The following is a 10458-nucleotide window of genomic DNA, read 5'->3' on the forward strand; positions in this document are numbered from 1 at the left end:
CTTTTTTTGGGCCTTCTTTTTTGGCCTTTATTTTTTTATTTTTTTATTTGGCCTTCTTTATATTATTTGGCCTTTTTTTATTAAGGGACAATGTTCTAATAATGATGATCATCACACTTCTATTTATTTACAACTCTTGGATTACAACTCGATACTGGAACAAGATATGACTCTATATGAATGCCTCCGGCGGTGTACTGGGATGGGCAATGAATCAAGAGTGACATGTATGAAAAATTATGCATGGCGGCTTTGCCACAAATACGATGGCAACTACATGATCATGCAAAAACCAATATGACAATGATGGAGCATGTCATAATAAACGGAACGGTGGAAAGTTGCATGGAAATATATCTCGGAATGGCTATGGAAATGCCATAATAGGTAGGTATGGTGGCTGTTTTGAGGAAGATATAAGGAGGTTTATGTGTGATAGAGCGTATCATATCACGGGGTTTGGATGCACCGTCGAAGTTTGCACCAACTCTCAAGGTGAGAGAGGGCAATGCGCGGTATCGTAGTGGCTAGCAATGATGGAACGGCAAGAGTGTGTATAATCCATGGACTCACATTAGTAATAAAGAACTCATATACTTATTGCAAAAGTTTTATTAGCCCTCGAAGCAAAGTACTACTACGCATGCTCCTAGGGGGAAGGTTGGTAGTATTTAACCATCGCACGCCCCGACCTCCACTCATAAGGAAGGCAATCAAAAGAGCACCCCATGCAACAAATTTGTTACACAACTTTTACCATACGTGCATGTTACGGGACTTGCCAACTTCAACACAAGTATTTCTCAATTTCATAATTACCCAACTAGCATGACTCTAAAATAACCACCTTTATATCTTAAAACAATTATCAAGCATCAAGTTGATCAAGGCATCCAATTCACTTCCTATGATAGTTTTTATTATACCCAACTTGGATTCCCATCATTCTAGGACCAATTTTATAACCATAGCAAATACCATGCTGTTCTAAAAGACTCTCAAACTAATATAAGTGAATCATGAGAGATCAATAATTTCTACAAAATAAAACCACCGCCGTGCTCTAAAAGATATAAGTGAAGCGCATAGAGCAAAATTGTCTATCTCAAAAGATATAAGTGAAGCACAGAGTATTCTAATAAATTCCAAATCATGTGTGTGTCTCCCAAAACGTGTGTACAGCAAGGAAGATTGTGGTAAAAACTAAAAAGCAAAGACTCATATCATACAAGACGCTCCAAGCAAAACACATATCATGTGGTGAATAAAAATATATCTCCAAGTAAAGTTACCGATGGACGAAGACGAAAGAGGGGATGCCTTCCGGGGCATCCCAAAGCTTAGGCTTTTGGTTGTCCTTGGATTATCTTGGGGTGCCATGGTCATCCCCAAGCTTAGGCTCTTTCCACTCCTTATTCCAGTGTCCATCAAATCTTTACCCAAAACTTGAAAACTTCACAACACAAAACTCAACAGGAAATCTCATAAGCTCCATTAGTGCAAGAAAGAAAAACCACCACTTAAGCTACTGTAATGAACTCATTATTTATTTATATTGGTGTTAAACCTACTGTATTCAAACTTCTCTATGGTTCATACCCCCCGATACTAGCCATAGATTCATCAAAATAAGCAAACAACACACGAAAAACAGAATCTGTCAAAAACAGAACAGTCCGTAGCAATCTGTAACTTTTGAATACTTCTGGAACTCTAAAAATCCTACCAAAATAGGAAGTCTTATGAAATTTGTCTATTTATCTACTTCAAAAAGAATCAACTCAACATCACTTTCCTTTTATTTATTAAAATTATTCTCGTGCGTGCAAAAGTTTCTGTTTTTCAGCAAGATCAAGTTAACTTTCACCCAAGGTGATCCTATAGGTTCTACTTGGCACAAACACTAATTAAAACATAAAACCACATCTAAACAGAGGCTAGATGATTTATTTATTACTAAACAGGAATAAAAATCAAGTAACAAAAATAAAATTGGGTTGCCTCCCAACAAGTGCTATCGTTTAACGCCCCTAGCTAGGCATAAAAGCGAGAATAGATCTAAGTATTGCCATCTTTGGTATTGGGAAAGAAAAGAGAAAATTTCTTATCTATAGCATTTATCCTTCTATTTTGGGAAAGCACATGGCCATTAATGGAGGAAGAAATATTAAGTACGTTACGGAAATTTGCATTTAAGCTAGCCTTCATCTCTTTGATAATTTCGTTTTGATAAAAGCATAAGAGAGTGGTAGATTCAACCTTATCATTCATGGAGTGCCCAAATATAGTTTTGATTTTTTTCATAGGTATCGATAGCATCCCCCTCAAGAAAAACTTTTCAAAAATAGAATCTAAAACTTGCTTAAACGAAGAGGGTAAGCCAACATAAAAGCTTTTTAGGTATATCTCAATTTGATATTGTGGCACATAGCTAGCTCGAATCCTTAATAGCCTATCCCAAGCATCTTTTAAAGATTCATCAAGTAAATAACGAAAAATTCCGGAGTCCTCTTCATCAAAATTATTCAAATTCTCATTGGTAACCCCGGTAGGTCTTTCCATAGCATCATTATTTATGAGCTTAGAGAGGACAGAGGGACTATCAAAAGTACTAAAACTTGGGAGAGAACCCTTAGCTCTTTTCGACTCAGCCATGGCAAAGGGAAGGCAAACGGTAAAGAGAGGGCAAATAAAACGGCAAGGGTGAAGTGGGGGAGAGGAAAAAGAGAGGCAAATGGCAAATAATGTAATGTGAGGGAGATGAGTTTGTGATGGGTACTTAGTATGTCTTGACTTTGAGCGATGACCTCCCCGGCAACTGTGCCAGAAATCCTTCTTGCTACCTCTTGAGCACTGCGTTGTTTTCCCTTGAATAGGAAAGGGTGATGCAACAAAGTAGCGTAAGTATTTCCCTCAGTTTTTGAGAACCAAGGTATCAATCCAGTAGGAGGCTCCACGCAAGTCCCTCGTACCTACACAAACAAACAAGAACCTCGCAACCAACACGATAAAGGGGTTGTCAATCCCTTCACGGCCACTTGCAAAAGTGAGATCTGATAGAGATAATAAGATAAGATAAATAGTTTTGGTATTTTTATGATATAGATTGGAAACTAAAGATTGCCAAATAAAGTAGATTGGAAACTTAATTATATGATGGAAAATACACCCGGGGGCCATAGGTTTCACTAGTGGCTTCTCTCAAGATAGCATAAGTATTACGGTGGGTTAACAAATTACTGTCGAGCAATTGACAGAAAAGTGCATAGTTATGAGAATATCTAGGCATGCTCATGTATATAGGCATCACGTCGGCAACAAGTAGATCGAAACGATTCTGCATCTACTACTATCACTCCAGACATCGACCGCTATCCAGCATTGCATCTAGAGTATTAAGTTCATAAGAACAGAGTAACGCATTAGGCAAGATGACATGATGTAGAGGGATAAACTCAAGCAATATGATATTAACCCCATCTTTTTATCCTCGATGGCAACAATACAATACGTGCCTTGCTGCCCCTGCTGTCACTGGGAAAGGAGACCGCAAGATTGAACCCAAAGCTAAGCACTTCTCCCATTGCAAGAAAGATCAATCTAGTAGGCCAAACCAAACTGATAATTCGAAGAGACTTGCAAAGATAACCAATCATACATAAAAGAATTAAGAGGAGATTCAAATATTTCTCATAGATAAACTTGATCATAAACCCACCATTCATCGGATCTCGACAAACACACTGCAAAAAGAGTTACATCGAATAGATCTCCAAGAAGATCGAGGAGAACTTTGTATTGAGATTCAAAGAGAGAGAAGAAGCCATCTAGCTAATAACTATGGACCCAAAGGTCTGTGATAAACTACTCACACCTCATCGGAGAGTCCTTGGCATTGATGTAGAAGCCCTCCGTGATCAAATCCACTCCGGCGCAGCACCGGAAAAGGCCCCAAGATGGGATCTCGTGGATACAGAAGGTTGCGGCGGTGGAAATAGGGATTCGTGGTGCTCCTGGATGTTTTCGGGGTATGCAAGAATATATAGGCGAAGGAGGTCGGTCAGGGGAGCCACGAGGGGCCCACGAGGCTGGGGGGTGCACCCACCCCCCTAGGGCGCGCCTTGCACCCTCGTGGCTGCCTCGGCTGCTTCTTGATGTCCACTCCAAGTCTCCTGGATTGCGTTTGTTCCAAAAAGATTGCTCCCAAAGGTTTCATTCCGTTTGGACTCAGTTTGATATTCCTTTTCTTCGAAACACTGAAATAGGCAAAAAAACAACAATTTGGATTGGGCCTCCGATTAGTAGGTTAGTCCCAAAAATGATATAAAAGTGTAAAGTAAAGCCCATAAACATCCAAAACGGGTAATATAATAGCATGGAACAATAAAAAATTATAGATATGTTGGATACGTATCAGAGACGAGATATTAATTTATTGTAGTTATTGCGGTCGTCGATGATGAGTTTACTGATGTTTTTCATAGTGGCGAGAAAATACCTAATAATCAGCTGGACCGTTCAACTCACCTTATTGCAATTACTATTTCCCTTATTTTTTTGTTAACTATAATTAATTAATAATGAAGTGTACATATTCGCAAAATAATAATAATGAAGTGTAGATGCCTACTATGTTGCTGAGGAAACCATAAGATTCAGTGAATATTGAATACATGTTCCAAATGAACATTCTGTCAATATCTATTTTCTGGACTAAGTTGTTTGTGGACTAAGTTGACAAAACCTTTCAAATTGTTGTGGACTAAGTTGACAAAGCCTTTCCTACACGTCAGCCTAGTAGACTAAGTTGACAAAGTCATTGTTTTTTGGAGGCAGGAGGTTATTGATAATTTTTTTTGTATGGATGGGGTTCACCATATGTATCTGTTTTACGTGTGGAATGGCTTTATCTGGTCTGAAACCTTTTTAGCTAACATGGATCTATCAACACTTTCCAAGGTGAAGCCGCTCAATGTGTAGTTACCAAACACTATGCACTCCTATCAGTTTTAGTATTCCCTGGGAAGTGTAAGTGTATTAGCATACGTACATTTTATCTATTGAAAATTACTGCCAACGTAAAACTGACTACGACATTTACACAATAGGCTCTAGACTAACGATATACAGATGTTAGTAAGCTTATTTGAATCACAAAGAATGTTCATATGTAATCTACTTGTAGGTAAACTAAGGAGCTATACTTTATGGTTTCATTTCTAATAACATGTAAGTAGTTATCTTAGTAGATCCCATACATAGATTTTAGAACAAAGGTAATATATTACTTTCATAAATTCATGTTTATCTTTTCTCGCTCTCCATCTTTTTGTAAAATGAAAACTGTAGACTGATAATGGTCTACATATTTTCAGCAATACTATTACAAATAAATAAATCCAATCCATTTTATTCTTTTTTGTGCACTCTGGTAGTGGTATGTCACATTCTCCGAAAGCATATTTTGCATAATTTTTTTGAAAAAAATATGTAGTTTGTCATGTTGATCTATATGCGTATTGAAACAGACCTGCCCATTCGCATCTCTCATGCTATTATGTGTTGATCCATTCTCCATAATATTTTTTTATGATTGCTTTTTCCTTACATGTATCGCTCGTGCATGTGACCCCTCTGTTGTGCTATGAAATGTGTGAAATAGAAGGCTCCCGGATTTATTTACAAGCATTTCGCCAGCTCTGCAATATCACATCTATTCTATTGTGTGACCACAATGTTGTTTGGTCATGTTTCTAATTTAACATGTAATATTTATTCATGGAGACGTGATATGAATTTATTGTAGTTATTGCAGTGGTGGATGATGAGTTTAATGATGTTTTTCGTAGTGGCGAGAAAATACCTAATAATCAGATGGACCGTTCAACTCACCTTATTGCAATTACTATTTCCCTTATTTTTTTGTTAACTATAATTAATTGATAATGAAGTGTACATATTCGCAAAATAATAATAACGAAGTGTAGATGCCTAATATGTTGCTGAGGAAACCAAAGATTCAGTGAATACTGAATACATGTTCCAAATGAACATTCAGTCAATATCTATTTTCCGGTAGGTGTTGTGAAACATTTTCAGTTGATACTTTCTTTGCTCAATACATTCTGAATCATTAGTATTTATTAAAGGTAATTTAAAACTTTTAATGTTTATGACTGGAACTTTATTTGCTCCATTCTAAGAACCAAGCACAATAGAATCATATTGTCATAAAGGTATTCTAATGCCCAAATAACTCTAGGCAATTAGGTGACATGTTTCCTTTGAGGCAACGTTCCCATTTATTGTGATAATAGATTATTTCCGCCTTCCCAACATGTTGTTTGAGCAAAGTGAATTACATGGCAGGGTTATGTTTCTGTTGATAGATCTCACGTTCTACTTCTGTAGTTTTGATGACTAGGGTTATTTGCAGCTTGAGAATTTACATGCAATAAGACAAGAATTTTTCTTCTTCTAAAAATCACATCTTTAGTAAGCTGGAACTACAATCAAAGATATATGTGATCTTTAGCACAGCCAGGGGAGAGTTACAAAAAATATTAGGGCTAGCAAAAGGTTTTTTTATCGGTTGCAGTTTCTGGGGCATGACCGTGTTTGTGGAGCAGCCAATGTACTAGATTCCTTGGTATCACACGTATCTTGTAGCTTAGGCAAGAAAAAATGTTGACCTTAAGGTATTACGAAGATCAAGTTTAGTTTTATTAACGGGTTTTTTCTTCAGACAATAGATTAATCTACGTGATGATTTCATAAGGGTCAGACTAAAATATGAATCATCTCATCAGAATAAGATATATGGATGGCCCTTGTTATTTTGGTTACACAAACTCGGAGATTATTATGTTGCTATAGAAACAAATAAAAAACACATTCATTGTCAAGTTTTCCCTATACACATGAGATGCAATTATATTCATAAGCACATATAATAAATTATAAGGTTCTTGCCCACGTTAAATTTGTGTTCGCAGAAAAAGTGACAATACAACATTATAAAAATGCCGGAAAAATTATATGAATATAATTTGTCCAAGTATGAAACGCATAATTACAAGGTAAATGATAAATATGTAACATATATATTTACATATAAAAATAACCAAAAATACCTAAGACAAAAATATGTTCGCACAAGTCTTACATTTCTAAATGCCATCACATATGGTTCTAGTATGTCTTTAGACAAATCAAAGAATAAGTTCTCATCATTTAAACTTCCAAAAAGTCTAGCCCAAGCATCGAGTTGGCCACTTAGCTAGTTAACTGGAAATCACGAGATATCTAAATACTTGAATATTGCAATACTGCATTTTATTTAATCTATATGTTGTTATAAAGAAAAAATTTGTATCCAGTCGTTGAAAGGAACGGATTAGCCTTTACATTGCTCGCTAAAGTTGGAAATGAACTATACTATCAATTTCCAGCAAATTAAACTTGTTTACACAAGTTGGAAGGTGTATGTCTGGTCATTCCAGAGACTAGTGATAAGATCAACAACTCATCTAGCCGTTAGAGCCTTAGAGCTGAGTCATTCATCTATTTAGAACAGGAATTCACGTGTATATGTTTTTTAAGGAGACATATGTAGTATGTGGTTGACATATATTGTAATTGTACTGTTCAAATTGTCAATATCTAAATAGCTAGTCCCATTAACATGTTTATCTCAATATGCAAGCATGCCATCTCACCGATGCAGCGGGAAGAAGACACACTTCGACATGCAATTATGCATAGGAAAAGGGACACCTCAACATGAAAATATGCATAAGAATTTTCATTGTATTATGTCATATATATTTAATAAATATTTTAAAACTATACAATAATCGGACATAGTCAAGGATATATATTTTCAGTTATACTGCATATATCATAAGTTGATCTAAACTTCATCATAAATTTAACAAATTGTCTCGGGCTAGTATTAAAAGTTATTAGAAATTTTGTGTTAAGTAGACAACACATTTTTTAATAATGTTTGGGATGATTTGTAGTTATGAGGAACCATTATAATATATCTGAGTTTTTTTTAGAAAAAATGCACATGTTTTGCATTTTAGAGGCTCAACCAAAAACATGCTGCCCAAAAGGCAAGAAACCCCAGACGCCAAGCCGCCTCTTCCCTCTTCTCTCACTCGCTTTTATTTCTATATCGGTCTTCTTTTCCCCGCCAAGCTTCCGCGCGTGCCCTCACACCAACCGTCAATCCGTCCGGCCGCCAACCTAAGGCCTAGCCCTCCTCCGATCCTCCTCCTCGATATACACCGCACCTCCTCCGATCCTCTCTCCTCCAAGTCCCAGCCGCCAACCCTCCTCGCAGCCTCGCCATTCCTCCATCTCCGTTCTCCTAGACAGACCCAAAGGCAAGAAACATCCATTCTCGTGCCCACATACTGTATAGCTAGGTGAAGAACATGGCCGACGACGACACGTTCGATCAGTTGGAGGATCTTATTGAACCGGAGGCCCTAGCTGCGTGGTGGCATCATGCTGTGCAGGAACGTCGGCCCGAGTTGGATGATATCCTCCACGATATGGACCAGCAGATGCACCATAACGTCGAAGAATGCGGGCGGGAAGTACATCTCAAGCTCGCATAGTATCACCACGATCTCTTCCTGTAGCCTTCTGAGTTGCCTCACGCCAATCGACTTCCGAGAGATGACGTCGAAAAAGTTGCATAGGCCAAATAGCATTTCACGGACGTGCGCGTCCATGATCCCACGAATTGCAACTGGAAGTATCTGCATCATCAGCACGTGACAGTCGTGAGACTTCATCCCGCTGAACTTCTGCTTCGCTGGGTCTAGGTATCTGCTTATCTTCCCCGCGTAACCGTAAGGAAGTTTTACTCCTAGGAGGCAGGTGAAAAACTGCTCGATCTCCTCCTGACTTAGAGTGAAGCACGCGGGAGGGTAGTCATTTCCGGTCTTCTTGGCCTTTTTGCCTTTGCGACGACTTTCTGTGTCCTGCTTCGCCTCATCATCATCATCATCATCATCATCATCATTAGCGTGAAGCTCCTGCCTGATGCCCATTGATTTCAAGTCTGCCCTTGCTTTCGGCCCATCTTTGGTCCTCTCTGGCATGTTGAGCAGGGTACCAACACTAGTAGAAAAAGGGCCTATTGTCCCGGTTGGTGAGGGCCTTTAGTCCCGGTTCATGAACCGGGACTAAAGGGTCGGTACTAATGCCCTGACCCCTTTAGTCCCGGTTCAATCCAGAACCGGGACAGAAGGGCCTCCACGTGGCCTGTCCCCTGAGCCCAGGCAGGAGGGTCTTTGGTCCCGGTTGGTGGCACCAACCGGAACCAATAGGCATCCACGCGTCAGCGTTTATGTGGCTGTGGTTTTTGTTTTTTTTTTTGAAGGGGGGGGGGTTTGGGGGGTTTTGGGGGGTTAATTTAGGTGTTTCATATATTGTGCTATAGCTAGCTAATTAATAGAGAGAAGTGTCCTCTCTTTTGTTCTTGCTTGGTCGACGCTACGTACCATACATACATACGTATAGAGAGGACTAGCTAGACACGCTAGCTAGCTAGTAAGCAAACAGAAGATCGTCATGAACATATATGCATACAAAGAGAAGTGATATCGACCACCTCTCCTTCTCCGAGAGATTGGTCGAACAAACAAGTTCTCGTATATCTATCCGACACTACCGGCTACATATATACAATAATTATCTTTTACAAATATATAATCTCCTAAAATACGGACGCGTGGTCCACATAGTATTCTCCGTCTTCAGCGATCACGTGGTCAAGAAAGAATGCCGCCAATTCCTCTTGAATTGCTCGCATGCGATCTGGTGCTAGGAGTTCATCCCGCATCCGAAACATCTAATTTTAAGAAGGGGGTCAATACATATATATATATATATGAATGAATGAAACTCAACACAAATGATGGTAATAAAATAAAATTGTGAATATTGTTATTTACGCACTTCATATTGTTTGTCGGAGTAGCCCCGCTCACAGGTCGTGTGGCGGATGGACTCGCAAATGTAGTATCCACAGAAATCATTCCCTTGTTCCTGCCACAACCACTTTACAAGAAATAGAGGTCAATCAAACTGATAATTAGCAAGCATGCTAAATGGTATTGATGAAACTAGCGCTTGAATCACTAGGAGATGCCTGGAATATGCTACTATATAATACTTACTTTCGGGTGCCTAAATTGCAGCTTCTTGGGGGGTGTCCATAGTTTCTACAAATATTTACAACATGGCAATTATTATTCAAACATGACAGATATGGATATATTAGTGGCAAACGTAGAACTAGCTAGCTAATCACAATAAGGAATCATATTAGTGGCCTCGACGCTGCTTCTCTAGGGTTTGGGGTGGCCTCGACAACGCTTCAAGGGTTAGGGGGTGGCCTCGAGAACGCTTCAAGCTAGGAGGGGGTAATATCGACCC

This window comes from Triticum dicoccoides, chromosome 1B, assembly GCF_002162155.2.
Source record: "Triticum dicoccoides isolate Atlit2015 ecotype Zavitan chromosome 1B, WEW_v2.0, whole genome shotgun sequence".
NCBI lineage: Eukaryota > Viridiplantae > Streptophyta > Magnoliopsida > Poales > Poaceae > Triticum > Triticum dicoccoides.